At 38.7% G+C, this 13,591-nt stretch overlaps 1 protein-coding gene across 5 annotated transcripts in view; it reads left to right on the forward strand.

The window, feature by feature from the left end:
* LOC126183891 (palmitoyltransferase ZDHHC20-B-like) overlaps positions 1–13,591 on the forward strand; it is a 296,753-nt gene that overhangs the window by 132,903 nt on the left and 150,259 nt on the right. The gene's annotated exons all lie outside the window — the stretch shown is intronic.

Below are 13,591 nucleotides of genomic sequence, written 5' to 3' on the forward strand. Positions count from 1 at the left end.
TTCGATAAAAATCTGACTTTTCTGCCCCATATTCATAAACTAAAGATTATTCAATGGGTTTTCAATGAGGTTAGCCTCATTTGGGCGTTAAAATGAATCAGTGGTAATGTGAGAAGATTTGTGCTGGACCAGGACTTGAACCTGGATGGCCCAGTTAATCTGAATGATTGACTTAACCACTTTGGCCATCTACCCATGCTTCCCATCCAGCCCAAATTCTCAGCCTGTGACACGCTACTAGCGCAGTGTCATCTGCCCATGAATCCCCCTGACTCGCTGTTTCCGATTCCTGCAAGAGATTGGACTTGGTGTGCACACAAAAAGAATGGATCTCTGTCATTGCACCACATTGATGTATACATATATGCGGTATCTGTTTTTTTGTACGACACCACAAATGCAAAAGTGCCACCGCCCCCCACAACCACCACCACCACCACAACCACAACCACCACACATTTAACATAACATCTCTATAGGATTGACAAGCAAACACAACCCCATCAGTGTGGATGCTTATCAGATTTCATTTCTTCTCGTGGGAATACAGGTTGCACTGTGATTGAGAGGTACATGAACAGGGATGCTGCATTGGTGTGCGAAGAGTTGAGAATTTGGGTTGGTCGAAAAGTGTGTCCGGGTGGCGTAGGTGGTTAAGAAGAAGAAGAAGAAGAAGAAGAAGAAGAAGAAGAAGAAGTAGCAGTAGTAATAGTAACAGTAGCTTTATTCATCTGTAGATCTCTTTTTACAAGGATGTAGGACATGTCAAAGTATTTATGAATTTAGATCAATTTAAAATAAGCTAATTTGTATACACATACATTTACAGACTTCTAGCTGGAGACAATCATTAGATTTACTCCTGGTATACAGTACCGTTTTTTTACAAATAACTTATTAAATAGTGCAATGCCACACTGTTCACTCATTTCTCACTATCAGTCACTGCACACACACACACACACACACACACACACACACACACACACACACACACTGGTGATCTCTGAGCCATTTTTTGTACCACAACTTCCGATTTGCTGTCGTGCAAAACTGAGTCAGCAGCATCCCTCTATAATTAGTTGGATATTGAGCTCAGAAAGAAGAAGAGGTGTTAGTATTGTGTAATGCATAGCATGGAGATAAGTTTTTCTAGAGAAGGAAAAAAGAAAGGAAAAAAACAGTGTGAAGGTGTTATGTGGAATGTTGGATGTTTTATAATCATTACTATTTATTTGTATAACTTCTTTTTACCAAACACCTACTCTGTTTTATCTAAGTAATCCTTCAATGTGTAACAGGTACTTTCTAGCTGTCTTTTTAAATAAGTGTGTTTTTGCAGTTTCTTTTCTCTCTTTTCATGGTACAGTTTTATTTCTTGTGCATTACATTTCTTAAGCAAAGGTACAAATCTTGGGTGTTTTAACTGCTATGGAAATGTGAAGGATTCATTTATTATACTTGTTAAGGGGCGTTGTATAATCTCCATGCAATGTTTCAGTACACACATTGGTACTTCATCTAAGCCTACTGCCTTTTTATTTTTTAGTTTTTGAACAGTTTCATTGACTTCATTCTCTGTGGTTGGAAGTAACATCATTGCATTTAGTGCAATATTATTTACAGGTGTTATATTATTTGTTTTGGGGAATTTTTGCTGTAACTTCTCTGCAATACTTGAAAAATGCTCATTTACATAGTTTGCTAAGTGTTGCGAATTATTTATTACCTTATCCCCCTCCCTTAGCAGTAGGTTATTCTGGGTTTGTTTGCCTCTCCTTGTTTCCTTTTTTTACAACATCCCAAACTGCTTTTGTTCTCTGCATTATATATTATTTTGTCATTAAATGACTTTTTGAAGCAGTCAGCATCTTCCTATAGATCTTTTTGTATCTATGATAGAAATTTAAGAATTCTGGATCATTGCAACTCTCATTGAGGTATTTAAGTGTTTGGGAGGATTTCTTAATACATGCTGTTATCCATCTGTTTTTGTGAGAGGTTGATACAGACATGAATACTTTTGGAAATGCCTCTTCAAAGTTCAATTTAAATAATGTGGAGAATTTAGAGAATTTCATATTCACATTGGTTTCTTTATACACTTCATCTCAGCTTTGTTTTGCTAGTTTCTTTGAAAATCTTTTGTTTTGTTTCCTGATAGGTGTCATTTGTAAGCTTGTAGTTTAGGGAATGATTCAATGCCTGATTTAACTGTTGTTATTTGACAGAGATGGTCTGATAGTCAGAGATCTTTTACAGCTACATCACATTTTTCCCTATCCATATTTGTGGCCACATGGTCAATTACTGATGCAGTCATTGTAGTAACCCTTGTTGCTCTATCGACCAATAGGGACATGCCAAAACTTTGAAGGATATTTGTGAGGGTGCTGCTGGATTCATTTATGATATTAGTGTCGATTTTAATGTCTCCCCACAGGATTATGTTGACCTTTGTACCTAAGACTTTCTGTTAATTTATTGAAAAAAAGTATCCACACTACCACTGGGAGATCTATACACACATAAAATGATTAATTTCTTGATGGTATCAATAGCTGATATTTCAAAGTGTTTGTCTTCACTTGCTGTACTGAGGTCATGTCTTGATTTAAACTGTGTTCCTTTTCTGATATAAACTGTTCTAGAGAAGCAGAACATCCAGGTTTTTGTCCATCTGGCACATATTTTCATCTCACATCACTGATTAATTTTGATGCCCTAATGTGGCCGCCGTCGGAAAATTTTTGCCTGAATATTAAATACAATACTTATTATTCTCTGCCTACCCTGAATGCCAAGTCATGTGCAGTACCAGACAGATTAAATGAAATTTAGCCCTAGTTTCTACCACAGAGGGGAGACTTGCAGTGGAAGTCTAACTACTGAACTTGCGATCGTCCATTCAAGGTTTACACTTCACTGAATATTTCCTAGTAACTTTCTCATACAGGATGTATGAGAATAACGATTACAGGAGAGGGGGGGGGGGGATGGCGTGCTGGTGTGCACATTTGGAAAAAGTTTAGTGAACTAAATTTGTGAACATAACGTATTTATTCATAAAAGGCAGTTTACTCGTGAACTAAAACGTGAAAATTCTAGCACTATGATTCCGAAGGGCAAACTGTATTTAGCTGGCTCAGGATTGCAACATGCACACACATACACTCTCACATGATCTCAGACATTCACAAAATTACCAACAATCACATTTGTCATTTTTGAACCTAAGTTGAGTCTTAAAAACTGGGTCATATCTGGCAACAGAAAGGAAACACAAACATTATCAGCAACACTATGCATTAAGTTTATTGTGTTTGCTAAAGAAAAAGTTATGCCCCACCTGAATTTATTGAAATGATAACAAAGTTAACACTCATGAGAAACCCATAACACTTGTCACAAATGACTGTAAAGCTGCAGATAGTGCACAACTCTAAAAGCCTCAGATATAAGATGTATAAATATAAATAAAACACACATACTTTGCTTACTTTCATTCCATTATGTCGTAAGGGATCATATTCTGGGGTGACTCATCAAACCGAGCAAAAGTTTTTAGAGTGCAAAAGCGTGTAAAAAGACTCATTTGTGGTAGAAATTCAAGAACATTATACAGAAATCTGTTCAAAGAACTGCGTATCCTAACCACTGCTTCTCAGTATATTTATTTCTTAATGAAACTTGTTGCAAACACTAGGTCTCTATTTCCTGTCAATAGCTCAACACTTAGTATCAATACTAAGAATAAGAACAATCTGCATAAAGATCTAAAATCGCTTACCTTGGCACAAAAAGGGGTCCAATATTCAGGAACACACATTTTCAATAAATTGCCAGCAACGATTAAAAACTTTGTTTCAGATAAAGCACAGTTTAAACAGAGTCTGAAATACTTTTTGATAGGCAGCTCCTTCTACTCTATAGATGAATATCTTAACAGGGACTGTTAGACCAGCTTAAGTAAAAATGTATGTAGGATTTCAGGTTTGACAGCACTTGGTCACGACAGTCTAGATTAGGTATTGTGTGTGATAAATTTATTAAAAGTACATAACTAATTTTCTTTCTAACAGTGTATAAATTCTGTAAATATTAGGATACTGACTATTATATTAATTTTTTTAAATATTTTCTGACTTGTTTGACACTCATGATTATCATCTCATTTTTGGGTCTATGGAATGAAAACTGAATCAAATCTAATCTAATTTAATCTCGGTAAGTTCCCATCCAAGATCACCATTTAAGTATTCACAGAGGTGGCAGCGCCACTTGTTCACTGCCATCACAGTGACGCTGCCATGAGTACTTGTCAGTGCCCCAATAACTTCTGTCCAAAGTCCAGTCTGCCTTGCATCCAAACACTGAGAGCGAAAAACTTGAAGGGAGGTGAACTGATCAATCCTCAACACGAATCCTTAAGTGGAACCAGGGATCACCTACAGTGAGTAGTAAGGAGAAACGACTCGTGTTTGTGCGTTCTCAAAGCTTTCTGTCAGTTTAATGCCTAAAAATCTTAACAAAAGGGTCCCTGTTGTGCAGTCTTGGAGAGCCAATTCTGAGAGCCTGTGGTATGAAAACCCTTGCAGATAGCACTCCCGTGTCCACCATAGTGGCACCTTGAGACAGCTTTAAAATTTCAAGTGCCGTTTCCAGGCTTCTACTGGAAAGCTTAACCAACACCTTCCACTTGAATTCACTCAGTAATTTTTAATTATGCCCATAGTCATTCAATCCTGTGAGCATCCATGTTTAGGACATGTGGTTACAGGAACATGGTGTACTGATTGTTAATTATAATGAAATGAACAGTAAATGCACTTAGTTTCATTTTCCAGCATGGTCTTCATACCTGGCATGTAAAAATATGCAAAAATGCACACAGTGAAAATATACTCTTCTGACTTGATCAAACCACAAAATTATAAAACACCAAAATTATATGAAAGGTGGATTGATTGCTACTTTTCAGTGGAATATCGTGTGGTTGGCTACTGTCCACTCTAATAAACTCTGCAATATCGATGAGATCACTGCTGCGTGACACTCTTCCTTTTGTTCCTCTCAGTAGTAGTCCATGGTCCTATGTCACCTCTGCATTTGTAGTACAAGGCTAACTCCTGTATTGTAGTTGTTGAGACTTACATACAGTAGTTCATATTCTGTTGGAATGCTCCCTTCTTCTGGCCCTCCATGCTAATCTTCGCCTTAAGAATTCTTTGCCCGAAATATTGGCAGGCAATTCACACAGTTGACTAGTTCTCTGTTGCCTCTGTGAAAGTGGTTTTTATTTTCGGATGTAAGGTTTTAAGTTACCTCCAGGGTATGGTCAGGATGCTTAGGGGCATCTCCCACTGCATGCTGGATCTGGGGGGACAGCTGACTATCTCCTTGACCAGCTCCTTTCATACCTCTCTTCCTCTACTTTAATTGCTTTAAGATGCAGTTTTGTCTCATTTTCTGCCAAATCCAATTTTCTACTTTCGCATTTGCACTCTGTAGAATTGTGGGTGCTCTTTAACACCTCGAATACACTAGAGCAGGGTGGGTCTGTTGTGGGTGGGACACCACCTGTCACATGCAGAGATTCGGGGATGCCCACCTGCTGCCTTACCTGTTTCTCTCCTCTTGTTTTTATTATTGATGGTCCATCTGATGTACATCACACTTTTAACCTTCTCACTTTTACTTTTCTGAATCTGCTTGGTTGAAGACATACTTTGCTCAGTAACTGTCTTCGCCCTTCATCAGGATGGCAGGGACAGATGTGGGGTGGGGGCTTTCTAGCCATTGGATGAGCCCTAGTGTGACCTACACACTGTCCTGATTGCATACTCTTCTCTGTAAATTCTTTCTCAGCTCTGGCATCAGCATTGCCTTCAATGCCTTGGTCTTAACCACCCATATGTATTTTCATCGTCAAAACACATACTTCATAGGCATCACTAATTCTGGAATAACTATTCGAGGATTATCACTTAAAACTTCCGGGCTGAGATGCCGTGGTCCATACATAAGACTCTCAGCCCAGAAGTGTTAAGTGATGACAACACCTGCCGTGAAAGCCTTCATTCTATGATATTCCAGGATTGAGGTATTGATGACCTTGCTCTTTATTCCTTTACCCTGAATCAACTAATGAACCTTGATGTCCAAGTTGATCCAACATACATTCTATCTGGGACACATATAGGGATCTTGATGCCTGTGGGAGTACCTCAACATCATGCAGATAGTTCATAGAGAAGCAAGCCATGTGTGAACATGAATTGTCCTATTGACAAAAGGCATGAAGAGGTAACACATAAAGATACAGGGTGTCTATGACTGTTGCTTTGTTCCCTCAGTCACTATCAGCTGAGTCCTAAAGATATACCCCAAGGCTCCCCACACCATGATGCCAGGAGTAACACCATTGTGCCTCTCCTAAACACTGCAATAATGGGCCCTCTTCCCAGGTCACCAACATACTAGCTGACAGTGGTCATCCAGGGTATGGAGAACCACAGCTTACCGCTGACCACAGTGCCATGCCATTTACTAATATGCCATGCTTTCCAAAGATGGCACAATTCTGAACACAACCATATGCTACCAGACCTGATAACCACACTAAAAATTAACAACATTGATGCACTCTTATCTAATGTTGTGTACGTGTGCAAAGTACATTGACAGCTGACCAGGCCTAGCTATTTAGCACAGAAAAGGTTATATTGGTGTGGTATTTGTCAAAAATTTAAAGTAAAAATTCCATCATATGTTTTGTGAAATGATTTGTCTAAAAGTAATAAGTAAAATAAATCACAGAAACATTTGACATACCTTTGAAAATGCAGAAAATGATGTAGAACAAATGTAGTGCCAGTTGAGATTTAAAGTTAAGCTTTTAACGTGGGATCTTAGAATTTTAAACAGTACTAGAGGCTATTTGTCTGGTGGATTATACAGACTGTGCAGTCTCATTTGCAGTGCATGTTTTAGGGCATAATTGAAAGGTGCATCAAATGTTTCTATTTTATTTCTTACCTTTAGACAAATTTGTTCACAAAACATTTGACCAGTACTCCCCCCCCCCCCCCCCCCCCCTGCCCTCCATGTATTATACTGGCTGGAAAGTCATTGATATATGTTACGATCTTGAGGCACACCTATGTTCATATGCTTCATGTTTGCCAATTATTTTAGTAAAAATTTATCAGCAGCAGATGTGTAAACCTTTTGCACCCTGTTTTCCAAAAAAAGACTAGAATCACCTGTTTGCTGTTACTCTTACACCTAGTGCTTCCAGCTTGTGTACTGGTATTTTATGGTCAACAGTGCCAAAAGATTTGGACAAGTCTAAGACTATGTCTGGAATGCAGCCATCCTTGTCAAGAGTGGCAAGTACCACTTTTGTGAACACTATAGCGACTGATACAGTACTTATTCCACTTTCGAAACCAAACTGTGCTTTGTTAAAAAGATTATATTTATTTATGTAACTCATTAGTCCGTCTTTCATGATGGCATCAGTAATTTTTGAGATTGTGGACAGTTGTGAAATTTGCCTGTAGTTTTTGTTTTCAATACTTTCTGCATTATCTCTTTCTTTAGTAAGAGCACAACTCGTGCATCCTGCTGGAATTTTGGAATTTCACCTGAATTAATGAGGCTTGTATGCTGCCTATGCACGACTTGAGATCATAGACCCCCCCTGCCCCCCCTCCCCATCTGTGATTCGTATGTTGTTATAATTAATTGTCTGCTGTTTCCAGTTTGATATTTGATGACATCCCATTACTTTCCTTTAATTTTCTACATTATACATGATTTTGTCATTGAATGATAACATTAATATGATTAATCCTGCTGCACCTGTTCTCAGAAGCCACAATCACTCAGTACCATAACAACTACACAAAATAATCAGGAAAGCATAAGAGAAAACACAAGATGGCACACAATGACATACAAACACAAACTCTTGCATAAAATCACCAACATTTTCAAAAGACCGATAATAAATGTAGCATGCACAACAGACAGTTCTATCCAAAAATATACTCCAAAACTGACAAAAAACAAAGATATACAGGGTGTTACAAAAAGGTACGGCCAAACTTTCAAAAAACATTCCTCACACACAAATAAAGAAAAGATGTTGTGTGGACATGTGTCCGGAAACGCTTAATTTCCATGTTAGAGCTCATTTTAGTTTCGTCAGTATGTACTGTACTTCCTCGATTCATCACCAGTTGGCCCAATTGAAGGAAGGTAATGTTGACTTCAGTGCATGTGTTGACATGCGACTCATTGCTCTACAGTACTAGCATCAAGCACATCAGTACGTAGCATCAACAGGTTAGTGTTCATCACAAACGTGGTTTTGCAGTCAGTGCAATGTTTACAAATGCGGAGTTGGCAGATGCCCATTTGATGTATGGATTAGCACGGGGCAATAGCCATGGTGCGGTACGTTTGTATCGAGACAGATTTCCAAACGAAGGTGTCCCAACAGGAAGACGTTTGAAGCAATTGATCGGCGTCTTAGGGAGCACGGAACATTCCAGCCTATGACTCGCGACTGGGGAAGACCTAGAACGACGAGGGCACCGGCAATGGAGAGGCAATCCTTTGTGCAGTTGACGATAACCCTAATGTCAGCGTGAGAGAAGTTGCTGCTGTACAAGGTAACATTGACCACATCACTGTATGGAGAGTGCTATGGGAGAACCAGTTGTTTCCATTCCAGGTACAGCGTGTGAAAGCACTATCAGCAGCTGATTGGCCTCCACGGGTACACTTCTGCGAATGGTTCACCCAACAATGTCTCAATCCTCATTTCAGTGCAAATGTTCTCTTTACGGATGAGGCTTCATTCCAATGTGATCAAATTGTAAATTTTCACAATCAACATGTGTGGGCTGACGAGAATCCGCACGCAATTATGCAATCATGTCATCAACACAGATTTTCTGTGAACGTTTGGGCAGGCATTGTTGGTGATGTCTTGATTGGGCCCCATGTTCTTCCACCTATGCTCAGTGGAGCACGTTATCATGATTTCATTCGGGATACTCTACCTGTGCTGCTAGAACATGTGTCTTTACAAGTACGACACAACATGTGGTTCATGCACGATGGAGCTCCTGCACATTTCAGTCGAAGTGTTCGTACGCTTCTCAACAACAGATTCGGTGACCGATGGATTGGTAGAGGCGGACCAATTCCATGGCCTCCACGCTCTCCTGATCTCAACCCTCTTGACTTTCATTTATGGGGGCATTTCAAAGCTCTTGTCTACGCAACCCCGGTACCAAATGTAGAGACTCTTCGTGCTCGTATTGTGGATGGCTGTGATACAAAACGCCATTCTCCAGGGCTGCATCAGCGCATCAGGGATTCCATGCGACGGAGGGTGGATGCATGTAGCCTCACTAACAGAGGACATTTTGAACATTTCCTGTAACAAAGTGTTTGAAGTCACGCTGGTACGTTCTGTTGCTGTGTGTTTCCATTCCATGATTAATGTGACATGAAGAGAAGTAATAAAATGAGCTCTAACATGGAAAGTAAGCTTTTCCGGACACATGTCCACATAACATATTTTCTTTCTTTGTGTGTGAGGAATGTTTCCTGAAAGTTTGGCCATACCTTTTTGTAACACCCTGTATACCAGAAAGCAGGTATATATCAATTACAGTGTAACACTTGTGATGGCAGATACATAGGACAAACAGGGGAACATTTGATGTCAGATACAAGGTACACACGAGAGCCTGGAACTATGGAAAAACCACTCTACATTTGCAGAACACCCAACAGAACACAAACCAACCACTAGGGAAGATGACATGAAAATAATTAGAATCAACAATAAAAACACCACCTAACACTGCAAGAAAATTACTACATACAGGGAAAAAAAAGGCAGAAAAGAAAACCCTGTTGAATGATAAAGTACATATACCAAACAACTCATAGTGTACACTAACAGGTAAAATAATAGAGTAATACTAGAGGACTATGATAATAATAATAATAATAATAATAACAGTAACAACAACATTTGGGACCTATGACCTAAGCAGTTTGAAATTCACACACAATAACAGTTCCCAACCAGCTTTCCACTCAACAAACCAAACAGGATGAGATACACAGTGAACTCTTAAGTAGTAATGCCTATATTAGTGTTATGTCTGCATTAGTGACAGAAGACTGATAGTGCATCATAACAACAAGTGCAAACAAAATGAAAAGTGGGAAGAAAAATGTTCAAAACACACAAACATTCTTATGTTTCATAAATAAAGCGATAGTGTGACCTCCGTGTGACCAGATAAGAGGAAACACCGGTGTCAACTAAAAATGGGGAGAGCTGTAAGTAATCGCTTATTTACATAAAGAGCAAGAAGTGAATTGTTGTAGGATCTACGAATAATACATAGCAAAACAGAAGTGTATCATAACTGTATCATTATAAATCCTACCGATGAGGCCTTAAAGTGAGATAACGCCTAACATGTCTGGGAAAATAAAACACAGTGTAGCAAAAGAAGGCATTTTTTATTTACAAGACAAATATAACCGATTGTGTCTCTAATTTAAGCCTTTTACTCAGACAGAGGACGCCAATCTGTTCTGGGAAAAATGCTGCAAATAGATAGTTTAGCATCTACTGTGTGTGAGGCTTACTATCTTCAGTATTGGAGCCATCCCGCTGTAGGAACTAAAGATAGTCTGAGGATGCAGGTGGCAGGTGTCATTGAAGCAGATGTGTGTCATTATTTGCAGCAGGCTGCACCCAGTATTCTCCATAGCTGCCAACAGTATCCTCTCCACATCTCTGAAGAGATACAAGTGTAGACACTAGTCTTTCTTTGTGAACTACCTGCTATTCCCCTAAGGTGCTCCATCATGTGTGTTATTTTGAAGCTCCCAGTGTCTTCACATTACAGGAAGATTGGCTCCAGTCCCAACAGACAGGGAAAATCTTCGTGGCTCAAATGTATTTTCAGCATCATACCTGTATTTAAAGTGCAAATGACCCAGCTGTGTGACAATTACTCACTTACTTCTGCCAAGAGATTCACTATCCCACTACTGTTCACCATTCACACATAAGTGAATGTTGACCAGCTAGGATGAGCAAATCTATAGGTGCTGCAACATCCAGGATTCCTGCTGATACTGTAGGCATCAGAGGTGCTACAGTTTCGACCTCAGGTGTCCAAATGCCACCACAGCCCAGGGCAGCAGACTGAAGTCTTGTCGACCATGGCCAAACAGCTTCCAACTGTTTCAGGGCTAACTGCCCTCCATATCTACGCAACAGGTGCAGTCTCTCCCCGTCATAAAACTATGTTCATTTCCACAAGAAGGAATGTAACAGTAACCCAGCAGTTCCTAGGTATAAGATGGGTACTACTGCTTGCACAGTTACAGTTACTGGCTATCAGTACACAACAAACTTAGCTCACCCAAGTTACTGCTTGAAATATTTAGGAACACTCAAAAAAAAAGTTAAAAAAAACTCTCCTCACCACAGGTAAATACATGGATAATATTCACTTCTTCACAGCCACACATGAGAAAGCCACTAAACAAATCATTGCGTAGAAATGGAAACTGACTCTGCTGCTGCTGGCAGATGCTCTCACCACTGTGGTTGGAGCCATGCTATTTAGCACTATCTTCACAATTTAAAGTTCTTTGTTATATGAATGACGACATTTGTTCCTTTTCTATATATTAGAAAGGTATACGCCTCTTGTGCATGCATTCACATATTCTAGTTACTTACAAGGAGAGGTCTCCAGCAGTGGGATTTACTTTTTGAAAACATCTGTACAATGAAGTAAGATAACATCCCAGTTATCACACATCATAGTCGTTCACCCTGGTGAGACCTCATTTGCGAGTATTCAAGGAAAACATTTTTCAGAATTTTGCTTGGTGCTCTACAGCTTCAAATAGATGGGTATTATACGGAATAATTGTGTAGCATAATTGTTAAATTTACAGCCCTTACATGCAAAAGGTTGAGAGATCGAAACTCATCAGCTGCTATGAATTCTTGTATTTTAAATCTTTATCAAAATGACTCTGATCATTAATTTTCTTCAATCAGTTTGTTTAAATGTATTTTTATTTGTGTTTGTCACATTTAATCACTATATTAGCTTGCTGTCATATTTTACTTCCAGTCATTCTTTTTTTCCTCACAGAGCTTTGTCAACGAGAATGTAATTATTTTAATTTATCCTTCATATTATTTATGTCAATCCATTGGTTATGAACAGAGAACAAAATAATCGATACGCAATGTGTCAAAAATCTGTTTCATTTCGAGATGTACATTTTTATGGTAACTGGCATCCAAACATTTAGAACATAAATTCTTATTGCACTGTGGACAGAATAATGCAGATAAAGATTTAAACGAAAGAAGGGATTATAAATGAAATGAAACTCAAGCAAAATGAGAAATAGAAATAATGAGTGCAATAACATTGATGGAAGAAATTAAATCGACATCAGTACATAAAAGTAATTAAAATAACATGAAGAAACATTTCAAGTGGAAAAATAATATTAGGAAGAAAATGAGAGCAAATGAAAAAAGTTGATATGATGAGTAAAATGATGTGACAAAGGAACAGAAATAAAAATATATTTAAATCAAGTAGCTGAATAAAAATAATGATTAAAGTCATTTCAATACATATTTAAAATATAAAATTTTAAATCACCTGAAGAGACTTGAACACGGCACCTTTTACATGCGAGGACTGTAGTTGAACTATTGTGGTCCACAAACACTTTATACAATATTTCTATTTTTAGGCTGTAGAGCATCACATGAAATTCCAGACTTCTTTTTCATCAGTAATTCACAAATGAGGACCCACCAGGGTGAGCAGCTGCAGGGCATTATAGCTGGGATTTTAGTCTGCATCACTGTATAAATGTCTGCAAAAAGTTGATCCCATCGCTGGGAACCTCTCCCTGTTCCTCATCTTGAGAGTACTTAGTAACCTTGTCCATGCTGTTGAAATGGACTAAGCAGTATATCACACACTGAAGTAGGGTACAAAAGTGTCTCCATTGTGTTTTTGGTTTTAGCACCAGTACATTGTTACAGAGGTACTGAGAAACTGATTTGTTCTTCACTGTTCACAATTTCTGTTATAAAGCTGTTAAAAGCCATTTAAGCTCATTGTGATACACTGAGGTGACAAAAGGTCATGGGATACCTGCTAATATCATGTTGGATCTCCTTTTTCTGGGCCCAGTGGAGCAGTTCAATGTGGCATTAAGTCGACAAGCTGTTGGAAGACCTCTGCAGAAATACCGAGCCCTTCTGCCTTCATAGCTATCCATAATTACGAAAGTGTTGCTGGTGCAGTTTTTGTGCATGATCTGACCTTTCAGTTATGTCCCATAAATGTTCGATGGGATTCATGTCGGGCAATCTGGGTGGCTCAATCATTTGCTTGAATTGTCCAGAATGTTCTTCAAGCCAATCACAAACAATTGTGACATGATGCATTGTCATCCATAAAAAAAAAATTCCATCGTTGTTCGAGAACGTGAA

This window comes from Schistocerca cancellata, chromosome 4 (genome assembly GCF_023864275.1).
Source record: "Schistocerca cancellata isolate TAMUIC-IGC-003103 chromosome 4, iqSchCanc2.1, whole genome shotgun sequence".
NCBI classification, from domain to species: domain Eukaryota; kingdom Metazoa; phylum Arthropoda; class Insecta; order Orthoptera; family Acrididae; genus Schistocerca; species Schistocerca cancellata.